The following is a 24,630-nucleotide window of genomic DNA, read 5'->3' on the forward strand; positions in this document are numbered from 1 at the left end:
CTTCCCTGCCCCCACCCCTCGGCCCCGAGTCCAGGAATCGCCCGCCGTGGGGAGGGGCCGAGGAGGGGCGGGGCGGATGTCACCCCATGGGAAGCGGGCTGGCAGCCAAGCGCAGGGGCAGGCGAGGCCGCCGTGGAGCACGCTGCGCGCACCTGACCCGCTAGGCTGTGCGCCGCGGGTCCCCGGCTCCTTTGGAGCTGCGCTCCCGGGGCACAGTCTGCGTGCCGGCGGACACCCACTTGCGCACCCCCCAGGGTGCCCCAGTGCCCCCACCCCCCGCCCCGGGCCACACTTCGGCTGATCAAGCACAGAAAGAGACCGGGCACGGTGCCCTGCGTTTCCTCCCTCCTCTGCCCCCACTGGAGCAGAGGCGCCCGGGTCCCCTCCCCTTGGGCTGCAACGTTACACAACCGCGGCAGCGGCGCTTGCCCTGCGGCAGCGCGGGGCGTGACACTTCACCTGGCCTGGGCTTGGGCCGCAGCGCTCCTGACTGCGAGCCCTTGTGCCCCGGCCGGGGACCGAGACCCCCAGCACAGGAGCTCCCAGGGGTCGGGGTCGGCCATCTCCCTCCTGCCGGGGACTTCTGCAGCGCATTGTGCGGTCTGCAGCCGGGGCAGGATGGAAAAGAGAGACTTGGAAAAACTACCCATCACGCTGACGTCTTAGCGTTCATTCACTCGACAAGCATTGGTTGAGCCCCCTACCCTGTGCCAGGCGTTGTGCTTAGATAAGCTGCCAGATACACTGTAGGTGAATCGAACACAGATGCTGCTCTTAAATTCACAGGAACCTCTGAGAAGGGCTTACCCTGGGAAATGAGGGGAAGGCAGTACTGGGAAAATTGTATTGGTGCTGCTGGCAGAGAGACGGGAGAAGAAAAGATAGAAAGTGTGGGCTTAAAAAATTTTGGGGGGTATTAAGAAAAAATTCTTTTTTAAAATTTAATGTGAACCACAATGTCTGGGCAGAGGAGGAGAGGAGGACGTTAACCCATCGCCCGGAGCCTGGGGCAGAAGGGCCTCCTCCAAGCGGCTCCAGATCTCTGCAATCTCACTGAGGCCGCCCGAGGCCCCCACCTACTCCCCCGGAAAAGTCCGGCCTCTGTGACCTTCTAACTCTGCCTGGAGCAGGGAAAACAGCTGAAACTCCAAGCCTGCTGTGTGAGCAGCGCTGATGCTGTCAGAGGAGGGAGCCAGTGGAAATTCATGACTAAAATAAGGCCTGGCTGGGGATTTCACTGACCTCTGTGCTGCCCTGCCCTGTAAAGTTCGGGGAGTTGAGAGATGACTGTGAGCCTTTCCCACCGTGCCTCGGGTCAGTTACCCTGCTGCCGAGTGACCTGGCTGTGGGAAGGATTGAAAAAAAACAACAACAACAAAACGGGGTCAGTGCTGGAACCTGGTGAAGATCAGCCTCGGGTGCAGTTGAGGGGGCGGGTAGGGGTGGGCTCAGTCTTAATTGGCAGTGTCCTTGACAACCTAGAGATCTGGGATTCACACGTTGACCAAACTGGGAGTGGATTTCCTTCAGGTCGCTTTGGAGAGCTCCCACTTCCTGTTTATGTTTCACAACCGTCAAACTCATTAGCAAGTGTGAGAAGTGCCTCCTTTTCTAAGTGCTGACTGGCCTGACCTCGCCTGGGGGCTCAGCATCCCTCTGTCCTAGAACCTACTTTTGCTGGCTTGTGTTATCAGCCATTTCTCTGGAGGTGATGCGGCTTCCTGCCAGGAAGGGGGCAAGCAGGACCACAGGCAGGAGGGGACAGGAGTCAGTTCTGGGTTTGTGCTTTCAGTGTAGGGTGACCTGCTCCATTGTCAGAATTTAATAGGGGTGAATGAAGAGTTGTCATGACTGCGGCTCAGCCACAGTTGCACCAGGAAATAAGTACAGGGGAAGGATGGAACACATGTCCCCCCCCAGCGGTCACTCTCCCCCAGCATACCCCTCCCCCCAACCAGGAGTGAACCCAAACAGTTCAGATTCCATGGCTCAGAGCTCAGTGTCATTCCTAGAATGCTTTGAAGTTATCTATACTTTTTGCCCTTACCTGACCTACAATGGGAAATAGCAAAATGGATCGTTTCCTACGTTTTGTTTGTTCCACATGTACTCTCAAGCATCAAGGATTATCCCCACCTTACCGAAGTGCTACTGCACCAGGTTATATTACTTTTAATGCTTTTCTTCTCTCAAAGCTTATGATTATTTTTTATTGAAATAAAATAATTCCTTCTCCTCATGCAGCTTTTCATCCTGAAGAATCTTAATATTTCAGTTTGTCATCTTTTGTAGATAGTTGGTTTAGTGCTTACCGTGTGCTAGTTTTTAGACTGAATGTAAAAACGTTGTACAGGTTCATTTACTTCTCACCACCACCTTATTGGGCAGTCATTAGCTCATTTTTATGTTTATTTAACACATTTAATGAGAACAACAATGTGCTGGGCACTGAACAATGCCCAGGAATATATAATGTATCCTCTTGAGGAATTTGAGGCTCAGGGAGGTTAAATTACCTACCTCAGGTTATATAGCCTGAGATTAGATCTGGAATTGAACCCCAGGTTTGTTGGACTCCAAAGCTTGAGCTCTTAATCACTATACTTGAGGCTACCTGGTAGGGCTCTTTGGGTTGTGCACTGCTCAACTCCAGGGGGAGCCATTCACATTGCAGTCTGTGTGAAAGCATCCTCTAGAGTGTTGCAAGGCAGCACTGGGCAGCTGCACTGGGTAATCCTGATGGTCGGTAGCCCTCGCCTCTGTTTTGTTTCTTCTCAGTGTGCAGAGATCATATTTTTGGACAAGTAAGGACAAGATTTTTCTTTACTAGTGAGGCTCAACATTTTGGTGGTCTGATGCTGTGTGTTAGAAATAGTTAGGCAGGCCCCTCCTAGCAGGAAATTAGAACCCACAGACCCCTGCATATATCCACACATACATACATCATCACTTTTTGCAAGTTGATGAAGTCTCACAATTTTTTTTCTACTACAGTTCTCAGTAAGAAATACATTTTACATCATGACTCAACATGTACAAACACTCGCACACACTCCCAGAAGTATATTGGAACACAGGGCAGTCAAGGCTTGGTTGGGATCACTACCAATATTTACAACCACTATTCTCTTTCCCATACTCTGAGCAGCCATTGCTCGCTGAAAAAATTTCACCATTTAGGAAAAAGCCAGCCTAATGGATTTCAGACAAAACATTTACAAAATAATTTCTCTTTGATATTCATTCTAACATTTTCTAGTCTTGTCTAGTAAATTTTAAAGAATATTTTGGTCTTTACTTACTAAATTGAGTTTTCGATCCATCAATACATCCTGATCAACAATTTGGAAACATGCTCTGCAGTAGAGAGAGTGCTGACATTTTGGCTTGTCCCACCAGAAAGACATCAATGGCACCTACACACTTGCAGATCTTCCAGATCACTTACAGAAATGTTAAATACAGCTGCTGGTCCTGGATGAGTTCAGTGGTATATTCAGATGAATGAGTTCAAATGGTGTCTCCTTTTGGGACATCCTTGCTTTATGTTCAATTGTAGGAGTAAAATATTCTGAGTTTTGTTGACATGCATCATGTTATGTGTTGGTTCCTTCATCCAGTTAAGGAAGTTTTCTGCTATTGTTAGTTTGCTCACAGAGTTTATCATAGAAGGATGTTGAATTTGTCAGATACTTTTTCTGCATCCAACAAAACAGCCATGTGGCTTTTCTCTTTCTTTCTGTTAATATCATGAATTACAATTTTAGTGTTCAATCAACCTTGAATTCCTGAGGTAAGCCTATCGTGATCAATGTATTACCCTTATTTTTATTGTTAGATTTAATTAGCTAATAATATATATTAAGGATTTTCATGTCTATGATTGTGAAAGGAAATTACGTGAGGTTTTCTTTTTTTTTTGTAATCTTTGTCAGGTTTTAGCATCAAAATAATGCTAGTCTCATAAAACAATTTGGGAAATATCCTATCTCTTTTCTGAAAGATATTAAGTGGGGTTGGTACTATTTCTTTCTAAAATAATAGGAGAAGCTCATTGGGCCTAGAGGTTTTTTGTGGGGGGAATGCTTTTACCATGAATACATTTTAATAGATTTCAGGCTATTTAACATTTTTATTTCTTCTTTTATCAGCTTTGGTAATTTTTTTTCATGAAATTTGTCTATTATCTTTAACGTTGTCAGTATATTGGATAGTGTTATCCTTTTAATGTTTATGTAATCTATAGTGACAAATCTTTTTTACTTCTTTTGAAATGTTTTTCTTTTTTTTCTAGATCATTTTACCAAGAGACTTATCAATTAATTATATTAATTTTTGCAATTATCCATAATTTTGAATTTATTGATTTACTTTGCTGTCTGTTTATCTTATATTTTATCAATTTCCTCTTATTTTTCTTATTCCTTTTCTTTTAGTTATTTTATATTTAACTTGTTCTACTTTTTCTAGTTTCTTTAGATGTAAAATATTATCATTGATCTTAAACCTGTCTTCTTATTATAAATATCCAAAGCTAGAAAATTTCCTCTAAGCCCTGTTTTCCCAGCATTCCACAGTAGTTAGTGTTTGTGTTTTCCTTATCATTCAGGTCAAAATATGTTGTATTAGTCTTTGTGACTTTTATTTGATTCACAGGTTATTTAGAAGGGTATTGTTTAATTCCCAAATATTTGTAAATTTTCCAGGTAACTTTTTCCTTTTTCTTGTAAAATAATTAGCCACAGGAAGTTATTAAAATAATATAGAGAAGTTGCATGTATCCTTCACCCAATTTCCCCCAATGGTAACATCTTACATGACTATAACACAATATTCAAACAAGGAAATTAACATACATACAAATTACAGCGAGTTTTCAGTTTTTACCAGTTTTCCATGCATTCACTTTTGTGTGTGTGTATAGAGTTCTATGTAATTTTATCACACCCGTCGATTAGTATAACAACCACCTCATCAAGATGCAAAATTGTCATATCACTCCAAAGTCCTCAGCTGCTGCCTCTTTGTTATCAGACCTGTTCCCTTCTCCCATTCCTAATGTCTGGCAACCACTAGAATGTTCTCTGTTTGTAATATCATGTTAAGAATGTTATAAACATGGAATCCTGTGGTATGTAACTGTTTGAGGTTGAATTTTTTTCTGCTCAGTGTAAGCCTCTTGAGATCCATCCAAGAGGTTGTGTGTATCAATATTAAGTCTCTCTTTTTTTTTTTTTTAATTTTTTTTGTCATTTACTTTTTTGGCTGTGCCAAGTCTTAGTTGTGGCATGTGGGATCTTTTTGTTACTGCACATGGAATCTAGTTCCCTGACCAGGAATGGAACACAGGAATTGGGAGCACAGAGTCTTAGGTACTGGATCACCAAGAAAGTCCCACTAGAAAGTTCCCTTGTTATTGATGAGTGATATTCCATGCTGTAGATGTGCCACAGTTTATTTAATTATTCATCCACTCAAGGTCATTTGAGTTCCATTTTTTTCTGCTATTAGAAATAAACCTACTGTGAACCTTTTTCTACATGCTTTTGGGTAGACACAAAAAGCTTTCTTCTCTAGGATAAATGCCCAGGACTATAATTCCTCATATAGTAATGTGCATTTGGTTTTTAAGAAAATGACCAACTACTAGCCAGAGTAGCTGTACCATTTTACATTCCCAGTTGCAATGTTTGAGAGATCTAGTTTCTCTGTGTCCCAACCAGTCTTGTCACAAGTGTTTTTTTTTAACTTGTTGTTCAGTCACCCAGTCATCTCTGACTCTTTGCAACCCCATGAACTGCGGCACGCCAAGCTTCCGGGTCCTTTACTATCTCCCAGAGTTTGCTCAAACTCAATGTCCATAGAGTCGATGATGCCATCCAACCATCTCACCCTCTATTGCCCCCTTCTCCTCCTGCCCTCAGTCTTTCCCACCATCAGGGTCTTTTCCTGTGAGTTGGTGAGTTGGCTCTTTATATCAGCTTCAAAATCAGTCCTTCCAATGGTAAAGAATCTGCCTGCAATGCAGGAGACCAGGGTTCCATCCCTAGGTTGGGAAGATCCCTTGGAGAAGGGAATGGCAACCCACTCTAGTATCCTTGACTAGAGAATCCCATGAATAGTAAAGCCTGGTGGGCTACAGTCCATGAGGTTGCAGAGTCAGACACGACTGAGCAACTAACGTTTTAAACTTTAGCTTGTCCAAATAGGTGTGTAATGCCAGGTATCTTTCTATATTGGTTTCTAATTTATTAGTTTTGAGTCAGAAGGTATACTCAATTTGATTTTAATGCTTTGACATTTATTAAGCTATCTTTCATTGCTGAGCATATAGTCTAGCTTGATGAATGTTTCCTGTGGGTTTGGAAAAAATATGTATGCTGTAGTTGTTGGGTGTGATATTTTATCAAGTCCTTTGGGTCAAGTTGGTTGATAGTGCTGTTCAAATAAGGGCTTCCCTAGTGGCTCAGATGGTAAAGAGTCAGCCTGCAGTGCAGGAGCCCTGGATTTGATCCCTGGGGTGGGAAGATCCCCTGGAAAAGGAAATGGCAACCTACTCCAGTATTCTTGCCTGGAAAATCCCATGGACTGAGGAGCCTGGCGGGCTATAGTCCATGGAGTTGCAAAGATATCTCTATGCTGATTTTTTTTTGTCCAAAATAGAAGTGTTAAAATCTCTCCAACTATAATTGTAGATTTGTCCATTTCTGTCAACTTCCACTTTATACATCTTGGAACTTTCTTCATAGTTGCCTGCACATTTTGGATTGATAGGTCTTCTTGATAATTTTATTCTCTGATTAGAAGTTTCCCTCTTTCTCTTCAGTAGTACTCTTTTTAAAATATTTATTTATTCATGGCTACCTTGTGTCTTAGTTGCAGCGTGTGAGATTTTTTTATTGTGTTGTGTGGCCTTCTCTCTCGTTGTGGTGCTTGGGTTCAGTAGTTGCAGCTCTCAAGCTTAGTTGCTCTATGGCATGTGGGATCTTAGTTCTCAGTCAAGGATGAAACTCATATCTGCTGCTTTCCAAGGTGGATTCTTAACTGTTGGACCACCAGGGAAGTCCCTTCAGTAATATTATTGTCCTGAAGTATGCCTTTTCTGATATTAATATAGCTTTACATGTTTTTTATATTTAGTGTTGGCATAATGTATGTTCTTTCTCCCCTTACGCTTTCAACCTGTGTCTTTTTTTTTTTTTTTAATCACGTTATTTATTTTTGGCTGCTTTGGGTCTTTGTTGCTGTGTGCTGGGTTTCTCTCATGGCAGTGGAAGGGGCTACTCTCTTTTGCTGTGCACAGGCTTCCCACTGTGGTGGCTTCTCGTGCTGTGGAGCACCTGTTCCAGGCACGTGGGCTTCAGCTGTTGCAGCACAGGGGCTCCGTAGTTGTGGCGTTTGGGCTCTGGAGCCCATGGGTTTCAGTAGCTGTGTCACAGGGGCTCAGTAGTTGTGGCACATGGGCTTTAGTTCCCTGGAATCTTCCTGGACCAGGGTTCGAACCCATGTCCCCTGCATTGGCTGGCAGATTCTTCTCCACTGCACCACCAGGGAAGTTCAACCTATGTCTTTATAATTGAATTGTATGTTTATAAACAGCCTATTGTTGGATTTTGTTTTTATATTAATTTAACAATCTGCCTTTTGATTGAAGTGTTTAATATATTTGAGATAATTATTAATATGGTTGGGTTTAAATCTCCCATCTTGGTACTTGTTTTCTGCTTATCTCATTTATGCTTTGTTTCTATTCAGATTTTCCTGCCTCCTTTGTATATGTTGAATTTTTTTTAATCATTCCATCTTATCTCCTGTGTTTAAGTACACTTCTTTATGGTATATTCTAGTGGCTATTGTTGAGCAGTGGTTCTTAAATTTTACCTGTGTTAGAAACAGCTGGAGGTCTTATTAAAACACAGATTTCTGGGCCATACCCAAAGTTTCTTATTCAGTAGGTCTGTGATTGAGCTCAAAATTTGCATGTCTGATAAGTTCTCAGATGCTGAAGATAGAAATTTCAGCTCTAAAGGTTATGCTCTGTATCTTTAAGTTATCACAGCCTACCTTCAAATAATACACTACAAAGTGCTTCTATACAACTTGGTGGTTGTGTAAAAACCTTATAACAATTCTTTTTACTCTTCCTCTTGACCCTTATGCTATTGTTATTTTACATTTTACCTGTAATATGCTATAAATTTCAAAATGTTGGTGTTTGTTTGATTTTTGGCCATGCTTGTGGTATGTGGGCTCTTAGTTCTCCAACCAGGAATCGAACCTATGCCCCCAACAATAGAGGCACAGTCTTAACCACTGAATTGCCAGGGAAGTCCCTATTGTTACTTGCTTTAAACAGTCAGTCAGTCGTGTCCAACTGTTTTTGACCTCATGGACTGTAGCCCACCAGGCTCTTCAGGCAAGAATACTGGAATGGGTAGCCGTTCCCTTCTCCAGAGGATCTTCCTGACCCAGGGATCAAACTTGGGTCTCCCTCACTGCAGGCAGATTCTTTTACCATCAGAGCCACCAGGGAAGCCCAAAACAGTCAGTAGTCCTCTAAAATATTCTTCGTACACAGATAGATAGACAAAGATGAAAACGTATTACTTTGAAAAGGTCTTTGACATTTACCCATATACTCATCCTTTTTGATACTCTTCACTTCTTCCTGCAGATATGAATTTCCTTCTGGTTTCCTTTCTGTTCATTCTGAAAAGCAAATGTTAGCTTTTCTTGTAGTGTTGATCTGCTGGAGATTAATTCTCCCAAATTTTCTGTCTGATAATGACTTTATTTCATTTTTGAAGTATATTTGAAATATATTTTCACTGGATATGGCATTTGACAGTGTTATTCTTTTAGCATTTTAAAGAGGTTCTATTTTCTTCTGGCCTCCATTGATTCTACTCAAGAGTCACCTGTTATTTATATCTTTAGCCTAAAATTTATGTCTTCTGTTCCCCTCTGGCTGCTTTTCAGGTTTCACTTGCTGTTGCTTTTCAGCAGTCTGGCTTGATTTATTTAGGTGTGGTTTTCTCTATATTTATTCTACTTGGGGTGTGCTGAGTTTCTTCTGTGACTTGATATTTTTCACCAGTTTGGGTGAGTGTTAGCCAATAAAGTTTCAATGATTTCTTCTGCCACGTTGTCCTTCTTCTCTTATTTCTTTTCACTATTTACATGTATGTTGAATTGTTGGAAAGTAGCCCAAACGTTCAGAGAAGGCAATGGCACCCCACTCCAATACTCTTGCCTGGAAAATCCCATGGATGGAGAAGTCTGGTGGGCTACAGTCCATGGGGTCGCTAAGAGTCAGACACGACTGAGCGACTTCACTTTCACTTTTCATTTTCATGCATTGGAGAAGGAAATGGCAACCCACTCCAGTGTTCTTGCCTGGAGAATCCCAGGGGCGGGGGAGCCTGGTGGGCTACTGTTTATGGGGTCGCACAGAGTCGGACACGACTGAAGCAACTTAGCAGCAGCAGCAGCAGCCCAAACGTTATCAGATGCTCAGTTTCCTCTGCTGTTGAGTCAGCAACTAAGCTTGTATAATGAATTTATTTGTGATATTATGTCTGTTTCATTTCTAGCATTTCCATGTGGTTGTTTTTTTCTGGTTTCCATTACTCTGATGAAATTCCCCATCTCTTCATGTACGTTGCCTTCCTTTCCATGAGATATTTTGATAGTTTTATATCATAGGAATTTTGTGCTGTAATACTAGTTTGATCATTTCAACCTCTGAGCTGTCTCTGGTTCTATTGTTTCTCTTCTATATTAACCATGAGATGCATTTTCTTATTTTCCCATAGATCTTGAATTTCTTATTGCACGTTGAATATTTATAGGAAAAAAAAAAAAAGAGTACAGAGTAAGTAAAGTGAGTGTGTGTGCATGCATGCTGAGTTGTGTTCAACTCTGTGACCCCATGGATTGTCACCCACCAGGCTCCTCTGTCCATGTAATTCTCCAGGCAAGAATACTGGAGCACGTTGCCATTTCCTTCTCCAGGGGATCTCCCTGACCCAGGGATTGAACCTGCATCTCTGGGATCTCTTTCATTGGCAGGCAGATTCTGCACCACCTGGGAGTACTCAAAAGTAAGTAATAGTGACCTCCCAGAACAATTCTTTTCTAATATGAGAGGCTGAGTCAGTGTGACCGATACTTGATCAGGATCTGGGCTTCATTGTAGCTTTACTTTGATTCACTTCACTACCACTTTCAAGTGTTTTGAGGGTAAGATAGGACTTTCCCTTCATCAGGGCCTGGGATCTGAGCACTGACAAGATTCTTGAGACCTGCCTATTCTTCAAAACCAAGCTAGGAGATTTCGACTTGTGGGAAGTCGCTCTTTGCTTTACTGCCCAACTGCTAGCTTTTTTATTTCTCTTCGACTTTTGCCTCCTGCTTTCTGCACCCCTAAAGTCTTCCAGACTTTTTGTTCCCTGTAGGTCTTAGCAGCTCCCTAATCTCTGTGAAAGCCTCAAATGCCTCAGGGATTCCTTCTCAGCCCTTCTTCCCTGCCACCAGCTTCAGCGAACTACTTCTATCTCCGTGTGATGTCTCCTGGGACAGGTTAGATAGGTAGGTGTAGATTAGCTTTGTGACTACTGCATCTTAGTCCATGGGCAGCTGTGACCAGTTTGGTGAAACTTCAGCTGAATTCTCCTTATCTCCACCAACCACAAACTCTTTTTCCTTCTGCCATTTCACCAGAGGCGAAAATGGCTCTGGGTCTCTTCTCTCCTGTGTAGAGCTTGTCATTTTGAGTTTAGTTCATTTAGGTTAATTGGTGGCCTCAATTTCTCTGATGGGTTTTAAAACTTGATGATTATTTTGGGCTTTCCTGGTTTGTTTTGATTGTTAGGGTGAGAACGACAGTCGCTTGTAACCCTTTACATCTGATCTGTAAGCAGAAATCCCCCAGATAACTGCCTCTTTTTTTTCCTCCCAAAGTGAGAGGGTTTTTTATTTTATTTGTGTAGTTATTTCCCTGCATGGAGTCTCAGCTGTGACACGCAGGATCTCCACTGTGTCCTGCGGAATCTTTTCTTGCAGCGCACAGACTCTCCTGTGTGGCGCGCGAGCTCAGTAGCTGTGGTGGTCGTGCTTAGTTGCTCTGTGCGTGTGGGATCTTAGTTCCCCAGCCAGGGATTGAATCCACATCCCCTGCATAGCAAGGCATATTCTTAACCACTGGACTACCAAGGAAATCCTGATAACTGCCTCTTACTAGAGGTGAAAAGGTGTGTAGGGATCAGAAGGAAGAAACCAATTGGTAGTAACCAAAGATTTGAAAGACGAAGCCAGTACAGGGAGTTGACAAAGGATAGTAAAGGATAATAAAGGTTTGAACTCTAGTCTGTCAAATAGGTGCTAGTGTGCTAATCACACACACACAGAGAAAGAGAGTCGAAGAAGAGGTGCTTTGGGCACCCAACAAGTGACATTTATTTTGGAGAAAGGACTTGCACCCAAGTGTGCCATTTTCTTCTTTTAGAGAATATCCCGCTCCCTCATATATTTCTTAGGGCAGTGATTTTCACATTTTACTCTACATACAAATCTCCTGGACATCTTGTTACAATTGAGATTCTCTCCTACTGGGTCAGGGGTTAGCCTTGAGATTCTGCATTTCTAATGAAGCTCCCAGATCATACTCATGGTATGAGTAGCAAGGTCTTCCTGGTAGTTCAGGAGTAAAGATCTGCCTGCTAATGTTGGAGATGTGGGTTTGATCCCTGAATTGGGAAGATCCTCTGGAAAAGGGAATGACAACCCACATCAGCATTCTTGCCTGGGAAATCCCATGGACAGAGAAGCCTGACGAGCCACAGTCCATGGGGTTGCAAAAGAGTCGGACACGACTTTGTGACTAAACAAGAAAATGTACACCTTCATTTTTGGTTTGGTGATAAAAATGGAACTTAGAGTCATGCAAGGTATAGAGAAAAGTGTTATTTTAGTATTCAGGAAATGTGTGAGAGGCAGCTTGTAATTCATCAAAGTGGCTTCTTTGGTGGAGGTTTAAGTTTTCCTTGAAGTGGGCAGCTGCCATGCTGGAAGCTAGGGTCAGAGGCAGTTTATTGCCATAAGGAACCACACTTTTTACAGCCCTGCTCTCAGGCCTGCTTAAGTCCCTGGAGTACCCACTCCACAGCGAGGGAAGGATGGGGAGAGAATGTGGGGAGAGGGTTTGGGTAGCATTAGGGAGCCCAGCCAAGTTTGGCTATCTGAGTAGTTCCAGCAATGACAAGAGGAGACAATGGTTATAAATTAGCATCTGAATCCCACCACCCTTTCCAATGACCAGGGTTTTTTGTTTCCACCAGAAGAGACTTACCAACTGAAATTTTATAGCTCTGATTTTAGCTATCCATCCTACATTATATACAGAACGTATTCGTGCATCAACAGGAGAGAGACATTTTCCTCTCATTTTCTGTGTTTAGCAGTACAGCACTGATATCAAACAGAGATGATTAGGATCCAGACCATCTTGTTAGTAAGAAAACATGGAGAAATCTAGAAAATAATTGCAAACCAGCTGGAGAAAAAGATTTAATTAATAAAACTTTGCCTCTCATAGACACACAGAGGGAGGTAGTTTGAGGTTGTGTGTGTGTGTGTGTGTTAGTCGCTTAGTCATGTCTGACTCTTTGTGACCCCATGAATTCCTCTGTCCATACTATTTCCCAAGCAAGAATACTGGAGTGGGTAGACATTCCCTTCTCCAGGGGATCTTCCTGACCCAGGGATCAAACCCAGGTCTCCTGCATGGCAGGCAGATGCTTTAACACTTAAGACACCAGGTAAGCCACTAATTAAAGAAAATTTAAGGGATTGCAGTATTTATTTAACAAAAACATTTGCAGTCAGCTCTGTATCTGTGGGTTCCACATCTGCAGATTCAACACATCCCTCAAAATTCCAGAAAGTTCCAAAAAGCAAAACTTGAATCTGCCTCTAACTGGCAACTATGTACATAGCATTTACATTGTGTTCGGTGTTGTAAGTAATCTGCAGATGATTTAAAATTGACAAGATGAGGTGCTTAGGTTATATGCAAATTGTGGCTCAGCTGATGCAGGAGACCTGGGTTCTATCCCTGGGTTGGGAAGATCCCATGGAGAAGGGAAAGGTTACCCACTCCAGTATTCTGGCCTGGGGAATTCCTTGGGGTCGCAGAGTTGGACATGACTGAACGACTTTAACTTTCACTCACACTATTTTTTATATAAGGGACTTGAGGTTCCTCAGATTTTGGTATTCATGTGGGTGGGAGGTGTCCTAGAGCAAGTCCCTTGTGGATTCTGAGGGAAGATTGTACTGAGAGTTTTCCATGTACCAGACACACATGAACAAAACTGTCGTGACTGGATTCAAGAAGCTTACAGTTCTCATGGTTGATTTTATTCCTTTGAAGGATATAAGAAACTTGAACTAGGTCAGGTGAATATGACATGCATTTCCTTTGGACAATTGTTCAATGAGTAGACAGGATTATTTGAAATGATCATGCTCTTTTTCCCCCTACAAACAAGTACATTTGAAGTGGAAAATAATTTGTTGTCTTAAGTACTTAAACCAAGTTTCTTCAGACCTCACTCATACTGTTTGTTTTCTTGAGTTGTACCCTTTCTTTTCTACCACGACAGGGACAGGTTTGTGACTGACCAGTGCTCTCAAAGAGTAAGGCTTTCATTAAACAGGGATTGATAAATAAGGTTATGAGGCCCAAGAAAACTGGGTAGTATTGTTAGAGGTTAGCCAGTCCTTTGGTGCGATGAGACTGACATGGATGTGAGAGACTTGTGCGACTTACTTAAAGTTTCAGTTTGCTCATCTGTAAAGTGGGGTGATGATAATAGCTACCTCAGAGTCATTCTGAGGATCAAACTAGACAGTGTGTTTAAAATGCTGGTGACAGTGCCTGGCACGTGGTAATGATTCTATTAATATTTGTTGATACCATGTATTTTCCTTAGTAGAGTGCCAGTAGGTGGTTCAGTGGTAAAGAATCTGCCTGCCAGTTCAGGAGACACAGGAGATGTGGATTTGATTCCTGGGTTGGTAAGATCTCTAGAGGAAGAACTCTCATCCCATTCCTTGGTATTCCTGCTGGAAGAATTCCACGGACAGGGGAGGGGAGCCTGGTGGGCTATAGTCCATGGGGGTTGCGAAGAGTTGGACACGACTGAGCACACATGCACAACTGCATAGCGTATCCAAGCATTTTGTCACATAGATGTAGTTTGGACATTAGTAGTACAGTCATTTTCTCTGAAAAATGTACTGAAGGTGACCTCAGATTCTAAGACTGGGTGTATGTTCTGTACAAACTTTTGGTTGTTCTTTGGACCAGCAAGCAGGGAAGCAATTTTAGAGCCCTTAGCTTTTCGCCCAGAAAATGGTTAACATTGACCTATGTCACCCTTCCCCAGTAGGGTGATGTTGTCTAGAATAACCCAACAGATGTTTTTTGTTTTTTTGAATAAGTAGATAAAATCTTAAGTTTTAGCTTTTAAAGTATATATAAAAAGATAAGTAGATTCTGAGGAATATGAATTCATGTTTATAAGAATTGTGATGAGACTCATTTTAAGTTACCTTCCTTTAGAATCTAAGAAAAGTTATAGAAGTTTTTAGAATTAACCTGCATAAATTCATCACACAAAGAATCATGCAGTTCTGTGGAGGTGTTCAGAGTTCTGCGGTTTTTGTCTACATGGTGCTGAAACTTTTGAACAATTCAAACAAATGTCCAGTATTTTTTTTTTTTAATAAAATAAAATTTTTTAGATAAGCCTGGTTAGTTTAGACATCTGATCTGGTGGCCAGCTGTGCAAATGGACTTTGCCTGAATATATCTTTCAATAAAATTTGGCAGTAATAGGAACTTGTGATAACAGGAACAAAGAAAAGTAGACAAGCATGTTTAATAAAGTTCCACATCAAAATGGCCTAAAAAATAGAGTATGAAACCCTAGCCAACTGACACTTTAAAAATCATCCCAGAACCATTCAGATTATAAAGTGTAGTTATCTCTTGATTACATGTAGGAGATCATATATTCATTCATTCAACAAAGATTTATTGAATGCTGTATTGGTCTGCTTGGGCTGCCATGATATAATACTATAGATTGGGTGACTTATACAAGAGAAATTTATTTTGAAGTTTGGAAGTCCAAGATCAGGGACCCCTCATGAATTCCCTTCCTGGCTTTCAGATAAGTGCCTTCTTAATGTGTCCTCACATGGCAGAGAGACAGAAAGAGTCTGTCAGTTCTCTGATATCTCTTTTTATAAGGACACTAATCCCATCATGAGGGCCCCACCTTCATGACATCATCTGAATACTACCTTCCAAAGTCCCACCTCTAAATACTATCTGCTGCGGCTGCTGCTGCTAAGTTGCTTTAGTTGTGTCCGACTCTGTGCGACCCCATAGACGGAAGCCCACCAGGCTCCCCTGTCCCTGGGATTCTCCAGGCAAGAACACTGGAGTGGGTTGCAGTTTCCTTCTCCAATGCATGAAAGTGAAAAGTGAAAGGGAAGTCGCTTAGTCGTGTCCAACTCTTAGCGACCCCATGGACTGCAGCCCACCAGGCTCCTCCATCCATGGGATTTTCCAGGCAAGAGTGCTGGAGTGGGTTGCCGTTGCCTTCTCCAAAACAGTATCTAAATACTACCTAAATACCTTGAGGGTGCAGCATCAACATACGAATTTGGGAGGGACACAGTTTAGCCCAAAGCAAGTGCTTTCCTGTATTTGGTACTAGAAATATAAATACAATCTCTATCCTTCTGGAGGGAGGATATAGACTATAAATGAGTAAACAAAGTCAATTAATTTCTGAATGTGGTGACTGCCATGAAGGAATTCGACAAGGTATCTAAAAAAATAATGAGGCAAGAGATGAGGAGGCCACTGGCTCTTCTCAAGATGGAATGTTCCAGCTGACACCTGAGGAGTGAGAGGGAGCCACCATCAGAGACAAACCAGGAGAAGGCCATTTGACAGAAGGGGCTGCAAGGACCTGAGATGAGAAGGGGCTTGCCATGTTCTACGACCAGTTACACAACCACTGATTTGATGGTCATGATAGAAGGATGAGCGACATAGGAAGAGGTTGAATTGGCAGCCAAGGCCTGGATTATCTGTACTTTATTTAATATTAGTACCTAGGTGTTTTTGGCGGAGAAGGCGATGGCACCCCACTCCAGTACTCTTGCCTAGAAAATCCCGTGGATGGAGGAGCCTGGTGGGCTTCAGTCCATGGGGTCGCAAAGAGTTGGACACGACTGAGCGACTTCACTTTCACTTTTCATTTTCATGCATTGGAGAAGGAAACGGCAACCCATTCCAGTGTTCTTGCCTGGAGAATCCCAGGGACGGGGCAGCTTGGTGGGCTGCCATCTATGGGGTCGCACAGAGTCAGACACGACTGAAGCGACTTAGCAGCAGCAGCAGCAGATGTTTTTGGTACCTTGGCACTTGTTATGAGTTAAACTCAATAGTATACAGTTTTGTAGAATATTTGTTGATAAATCAGCTCACTTCATTCACTTTACCTAGAAGGGTACCCTTTGAAATCAAACCCAACACTATAGTTCCTGAAAAACATGCAAAGATAAAATGCAAAAACAGTGTATAAAGTTGATAGCTTCTGATCTCTATTGTTTGAAGTTTGGAGGGTTAGATGTAGTGGTCTGGGTGTGTTGCCTTTTTCCTCAACAATTCAACCAGGTGATTATGAAAGTATTGAATGTGTTACTAGCATCTTAAGTGTTAGTTGAAAAGTTTAGTCACCAAGGGAAAATGTGTATTATTAACTGAAAGAATCTGGTCTCATAAAAGACCAGAAGGTCTTTTCCTAAAAAGAGAAGGAATGTATGAAGGGCATGATAAAGTGATCATTTCATGAGGCAACACAGGCCTAGCACCCATGAACACCAATGAGTCAGATTAAGTCATTAGAAACACAGTGATTCTTTCCATTTTCTAGACCTGGAGTGTGAAACTCCTAATGGGACTTTCAGCAAACCTGAATTCTTGCCCAGGGAATACAGAGATATTTAATTAATACACTGTTTTAATTCTGCAAATATGCCCTTTTTGATTTTTAATTTCTCTATGAACTGGACTATAATGTACAACTATTCAACATCAATTGTTTTTTCAGTTCAGTTGCTCAGTCGTGTCTGACTCTTTGTGACTCCATGAATTGCAGCACGCCAGGCCTCTCTGCCCATCACCAACTCCTGGAGTTCACCCAAACTCATGTCCATCAAGTTGGTGATGCCTTCCAGCCATTTCATCCTTTGTCGTCCCCTTCTCCTCCTGCCCTCAATGCCTCCCAGCATTAGAGTCTTTTCCAATGAGTCAACTCTTCACATAAGGTGGCCAAAGTACTGGAATTTCAGCTTTAGCATCAGTCCTTCCAAAGAACACCCAGGACTGATCTCCCTTAGAATGGACTGGTTGGATCTCCTTGCAGTCCAAGGGACTCTCAAGAGTCTTCTCCAACACCATAGTTCAAAAGCATCAGTTCTTCAGCGCTCAGCTTTCTTCACAGTCCAACTCTCACATCCATACATGACCACTGGAAAAACCATAGCCTTGACTAGAAGGACCTTTGTTGGCAAAGTAATGTCTCTGCTTTTGAATATGCTATCTAGGTCATAGATTTGGTCATAACTTTGCTCCCAAGGAGTGTGTCTTTTAATTTCATGGCTGCAATCACCATCTGCAGTGATTTTGGAGTGCAAAAAAAATAAAGTCTGACACTGTTTCCACTGTTTCCCCACCTATTTCCCAAGAAGTGATGGGACCAGATGCCATGATCTTAGTTTTCTGAATGTTGAGCTTTAAGCCAACTTCTTCACTCTCCTCTTTCACTTTCATCAAGAAGCTTTTTAGTTCTTCTTCACTTTCTGCCATAAGGGTGGTGTCATCTGCATATCTGAGGTTATTGATATTTCTCCTGGCAATCTTGATTCCAGCTTGTGCTTCTTCCAGCCCAGCGTTTCTCATGATTAGATTGATAACTAAGCAAAGCTTTGTTTATTATCTGATACTTCGGAATGCCATTTTAAAAGTCATATATTTTACTACATTTATTTGGATTGAGTTTACCCCAGGGTCTTTTTTTTTTTTTCTTAAATCAAGAAAAGGAGTAAGAGTTACAGTAACATGAGTATATGAAGTGTATCTGAGTGTACATCACTATGAACCTTTAAAGATGATTGTTTTCATGGATTTAAAGGAAAAGGAAGAGGGACTTCCCTGGCAGTCCGGTGGTTAAGACTCTGCATTTCCACTGCAGGGGACACAGGTTCAATCTCTGGTTGGGGAACTAAGATCCACATGCTGGGTGGTGTGTCAAAAAGAAAAAAAAAAGCCAGGAAGAAAATGTGAAAGAAGTTTGTAGAATGTACACGCTTTCTTGAACAGACAATTTGTTCTCAGGCTCTCTGCCCCATCCAGATTTAGTCATTAGCTCTAAGATCAAACAGGGCTTTACATTGAGAAGGAAATTGAAGAAAGTGTACAAATGGAACACAGCAAAAGATCTAAGCAGAACATCTGGCTCAGATGAGAGACTAAAAAGAAGGCAGGCACCTTTGTCTGACTCATAAGTTCAGTCATTCACTTGTTCATTCATTCATTCCATTTACGAGTGCCAGACATTGTCCTAGTCATTAGATAATCTTTTATTGACTTTCGCTTCATCTCTGCTGTTTTCAAGAATGAAAGAAACAGAGCAATCAGTGACTTCTGGTGTGTGGAACAGACCAGTTCCACTTGGACTTCCTCTCCCTGGACCAGCTCAAAGGGGCAGCCTGGCTCTGCTCAGGACACCAGCTGGGTTCTGGTGCCCTTGGCCTGATCTCCGTAGACATCTCCGCCTCCAGGGAAGGGCTGGGAAAAGGAGTCCACAACCCCTAAGCTGAGCCAGAATCGCTATAAAATGTGTTGAAGAAGGTGTAGAAATGTTTATGTCATTTTCAAAATGATGGTGATGATCCCTGACTAGATACTACAGATGAGGGATGGACAGAGAACATTTCTCTAACTGTGTTCGTGGCAGAGTTCTTTCAGTGGTTGTATCAGGCATCTTTCTGATTAGGGCTTGAGTGGTACAGTAAGGCGCCTAGGATGTGAAACTGAAGGGGGGGGCTCACTCTCAGGTTGTGAAAGTGCTTTTGTGTAGGTGGGGGCTTGCTTTCTTTCTTTTCAAAAATTTATTTATTTTTTTATTGGAGGATAATTGCTTTACAATATTGTATTGGTTTCTGTCATATATCCACATGAGTCAGCCATTCGGTATACATATTTCTCCTCCCTCTTGAACCTCCCTCCCTCTTTCTTTCCTTATAAATTGAAGTATAGTTGCTTTACCATGTTGTACCAATCTCTGCTGTATAGCAAAGTGACTCAGTTATACACATCTATACATTCTTTTCTTTTAAATATTCTTTATTTATTCCTATTATGGTTTATCCCAGGATATTGGATTTAGTTCCCTGTGCTATACAGTAGGATCCTGTTGCTTATCCATTCTAAATATAATAGTTTTCATCTACCAACCCCCAATTCCCAGTCCATCCCTCTCCCTCCTCCCTCTTGGCAACTACAAATCTGTTCTTGATATCTGAGTCTGTACCTGTTTTCTAGATAGATCTTTTGTGCCATATTTTAGATTTTACATGGAAGTGACATCATATGATACTTGTATTTATTTTTCTGACCTACTTGACTTAGTATAATACTCTGATTGCGTCTATATTGCTGCAAATGTCATTATTTCATTCTTTCTTGTGGCTGAGTAATATTCCATTGTATATATGTATCACATCTTCTTTATACATTCATCTTTTGATGAATATTCAGATTGTTTCCGTGTCTTGGCATTGTGAGTAGTGCTGCTATGAACATAGGGGAACATATGAACATAGTAATTCTTTTCAAATCACTGTTTTGTCCAGGTATATACCCAGGAGTGGGATTATTGAATCGTATAGTAGTTCTAGTTTACTAAGGGACTTCCATATTGTTTCCCACTGGGGATACACCAACTTACATTCCAGGTGAGGGCTTTTTTAAATGTCGTGCCCTAGGTATCTCACTCACTTATCCTAGTTCCAGCCCTGCAGTTCATTCCTTTTTTTTTTTTCAAATCTCTCCTCACTCTGCTGTCAATGAAATTTGGAAAATATTGCTGATCATATACTGCATATTATTCAATATCCCATCTGCATCTTTTGGTTTATACACAGGGCGCAGTAGTCTGTTACGGGCCCTGATTATTCCTGTAGAAAAGAAATCCTATAATCCTATTTAGCTCTGCATTTCCCAAAAGTATTTGACTGTAGAATTATTTTTTCTTTTTAAAGAAAAACTTATTAGCATCTCATGGGACATTTAGGCAAGTTGGTTAAAAACTACCTCAGAATGGTTGCATATGGAATATGCTCATTATTTTGAAAACTTTTTTTTTGCTGAATAATAGCTGTGTTCTATTCTGAGTTTGGGTTAATTTGCAAGTTGCATGAAACCCTTGAGCCTCTGAATAAGGAAAGGATTAGAATGTTTATTCATGCCTTCCAACCCCCACATTAACAGTTTATTGATTCAGCCAACACGATTAGGTACCTACTATGTGCTAGGAATACCAAAGTCAGTGAAGTGGTGTTTCTTATGCCTGGAGGCTAAGGAGAAGCAACTTACACAACTGCAGTCCCAGTAGAATCTCTGTAAAAGTGCAACACAAATAAGGAAAACAGCTCATATTTTTTTATCCTTTTACGATTTTACCTCCAGACCAGATGAACTGCTTGTTAAGGAAAAGAGCTATTTATGATATTTTTCAGTCTTTCCTATAATATCTAGCAGGGACTATGTACATAAGGGGTATTCAATATGTATGTGTAATAAATAATAGTTGAGGAAAAATCTTGCAACTTAATTGAGTATGTTGTTTGTTGTTAGATTATTATATCTATTAAGGACCACTTTCCCTGGAGGAAGGCATGACAACCCATTCCAGTATTCTTGCCTGGAGAATGCCATGGAAAAAGGAGCCTGGCGGGCTGCAGTCCATAGGGTCGCAGAGTTGGACACAACTGAAGCAACTTAATACACACAAGGAGCATTTACAAGCATCCTTCTTTATAACCTTGAAAGGTTGTACTAACCCTCCTAAGCTTCATTTCTTCATCTGTCAAATAAGGGTAATAGTACTAATTTCAAGGGGTTCTTGAGAGAATTAAATGAGAATTACAAAAAAACAGCTCTTATGTTCCCTGACATGTAATGATTGGCCAATAAACTACAGTTATTATGACTACAATACGCTGTGATTTTTATCCAGAAAGTTACCATAAATGGCACACTCTGATTTGGCAAAAAGCTCACTTAGAGCTTTATATGGCCACATCACCATTGTCCCCTTGCTGAGGACATGTTTTTGAAAGGTTGTCATGAACACATGTAGGTCAAGAGCCCCAAGTAAGGCTGTACACACACACACAACACCACCACACCCACCACACACACACCTCCTATCCCCCACCCACCCACCTCCACCGAAAGGCGCCAGCAGCAGCTCCCTAAATGGCCTGATTTCTCCAGTTTCTAGTGTAAACTTGTTGTGAGATAGTCAGGCTGAGTCCTTCCTCCAAAGACATTGCTTTGAGACACAGAACAGACAAGATAACTAGAAGAGAAAACCCATGAGCACCTGTCAGCAAGACCCTGTGGCACCTTCCTTCCATTCAGCTTCAGATTCCTCAGCTGACTACAGTGTTCACTGTGGACACCTCACTGATTACTGCTGCAACAGAAAATTCGCTGAATTGCCTTTGTCCCCACTTATCTAGTTGCTCCCCGAGAAAAATCTCTGAGCCATTTTCAGCTGGATGTCCCTGTCTCCCCTGCCCATCCCCACTGCAGTGTTTTCTACATGGGAATAGGATTCTAATTACTTGGATGACTTGTTAAGTACACAGAGTCTCTTCAAAATCTCTAGGCATGGGACCCACTGAGCTAGATAAGCCTTTCTGGGGGATTTTAGGCAATCAGGGTGGTGTTTGGAATGCACCATCCCATAGCACTGTGCTCCATGTCTGCTCATGGTTAGTCTTCCATGTTTATTGAATGAGCAAATGACCTTAAAGAGGGTAAAGTAGTCAAAGTGTTGGTCTCTTAGTCGTACCTGACTCTTTGTGACCCCATGGACTATAGCCGGCCAGGCTCCTCTGTCCATGGAATTGTCAAGACCAGAATACTGGAGTGGGTTGTCATTTCCTCCAGGGGATTTTCCCAACCCAGGGATCAAACTTGAATCTCCTGTGTCTTCTGCATTGACAGGCGGATTCTTTACCATTTGAGCCACCAGGAAAGCCCTATGAGAGGGTGGGGACTCAGCAAATAAGAAGGCATTTTTTTGAAAAGTGTGTGCATACATGTGTGTGCACATGCACCCACACGCTTATGTGCCATGTGATCTACACGGTGGTCCCTGATCTCTTTGGCACAGGGACCAGTTTCATGGAAGACAATTTTTCCATGGACTGGGGTGGAGGCAAGATGGTTTCAGGATGATTCAAGTGTATTACATTTATTGTGCTTTTTATTTCTCTTATTGTTATATCAGCCCCACCTCAGACAATAAACTGTGAGACCCTGGAGTTTGGGGACGAAGTAGAGCTCAATCTGTGCCATAAGATGCTGCCTGTATAGTAATCTCCCCTTGTCCTTAGGGTATATATCCCATGACTCCCAGTGGAGACCTGAAACTGCACATATATTGGTACCAAACCCTATATAAATGTTTTTTCCCTAGATATGCATACCTGTGACAAGGTTTAATTTATAAATTGGGCACAGTAAGTGTTTGATAACAATAAGTAAAAACAAAACAGAAAATTATAACATTATGCTATAATAAACATGATGTGAAGGTGGTTTCTTTCTCTCTCTCAAAATATCTTATTAGAAAAATTTAAAGCCTTTTCCATCTTAACTAAATAGTTAGCACACACTGTGGCTGTAACTTTTACAGTTTGAGGTTTGACAGCCACACTAAGCACGAATTTCTTTTTCCTTCTTCATAGTTTCATGCATGGAAGTCATTCTAAGCATAGATCTTACCAACATCAGCAGATGATTTCTGTTCTTTTCCTTATTAAGTGGGGAACTTCCACCTTTTCACTTAAAGGAAGAACTTTGTGGCTTCTCTCTGGCTTTATCTGAATTGCCAACATCATTAGTCCTGTGCTTTGCGGCCATTATTAAGTAAGATAAGGGTCAATTGAACATGAGTACTATCAACAGTAGATTTGATAACCAACATGCCTACTCAGTGGCTGACGGGTGAGATACCCTGGACAAAGAGATGGTTCACATTCTGGGAGAGACATCACGAGATGGTACAAGATGGTGTGAGATTTCATCATACTACCAAGAACAGCATGTGATTGAAAACTTACAAATTGGTTTTTTTTTTCTGGAATTTTCCACTTAGTATTTTCGGGTCACAGTTGACTGTCGGTAACTAAGGTGGTGGAAGGCCAGATGACTATAATTCAAGGCCACGTGACGCAGGAGCCACAAGGTCCGTGAGGGAACTGTAATCACAGAGCTACAGTGACTTGAAGGACCCCAAAGCAAAGCTGACTATTTCCAGTTTGCCAGCAGCTTATCCAATAGATGGTAAAGAATCTGCCAGTAATACAGCAGATTCCTTCCCTGGGGCAGGAAGATCCTTTGGAGAAGGAAATGGCAACCTACTCCAGTATTCTTGCCTGGGAAATCCCATGGATGGAGAAGCCTAGTGGGCTACAGTCCATGGGGTCGCAAAGAGTCAGACACAACTGAGCAACTAACACACTGTCCTAACAGCACAGCTACTAAGTGTCATAGCCTGGATTTCTTTTTTTTAATTTTTATTCTTTTTGTTACTGGCTACGGACAACTCCAGATTTATAATATGTCCAAAAGAACCCAGAGTAAGATGAGCATCCATTAATAAAACATCAGGATAAGAGCTGGTGGACACAGTTTAGATCACATACCCTTCCTTGGGCTAGGCTGGGGTCCACAAGGCTGTTATCCTGATGTTGGGGTCTGGGTTGGCCAGTCCTGGATTATTTATTTATCCTTTGCCCAGGGAACAAGGGCCTGTGATTGACATCTGCAACAGAAGCATGCAGTTTGGGAATTGGTAGTTCCTCAAAGGAATGGTAGCTTCTGCCAGGAGAACTGGAAGGGATGCCATGGAGATGAACCTCAGGTCCACTCCCAGCCATGGCTTGACCTTGACCAGTTCTAATGAACTGAGGCATCCAAACAGCCCCAAGGGATGCATCCTATCCCCTGACCAAGCTCCTTAAAGCCCTGCCCCCACCATTGAAGGACCTTTCACCTTGAAGTGACCTTGAAGGTAGTTTTTATTTTCTGGGTGTCTAGAGTTATAGCTCAAAGCAAGCATGGTCAGCCTAAACATCTTTTGGAAGTCTCCTGTTTAAAATGAAAAAAAAATTTTTTTTTTTGTGAATTGTATCTAATCCATTTAAAAATAGTGTGTAAAAATAATATTTTTTTCCCAAATTTTT

The sequence above is a fragment of the Bos javanicus genome, chromosome 22, assembly GCF_032452875.1.
Source record: "Bos javanicus breed banteng chromosome 22, ARS-OSU_banteng_1.0, whole genome shotgun sequence".
Lineage (NCBI taxonomy): Eukaryota > Metazoa > Chordata > Mammalia > Artiodactyla > Bovidae > Bos > Bos javanicus.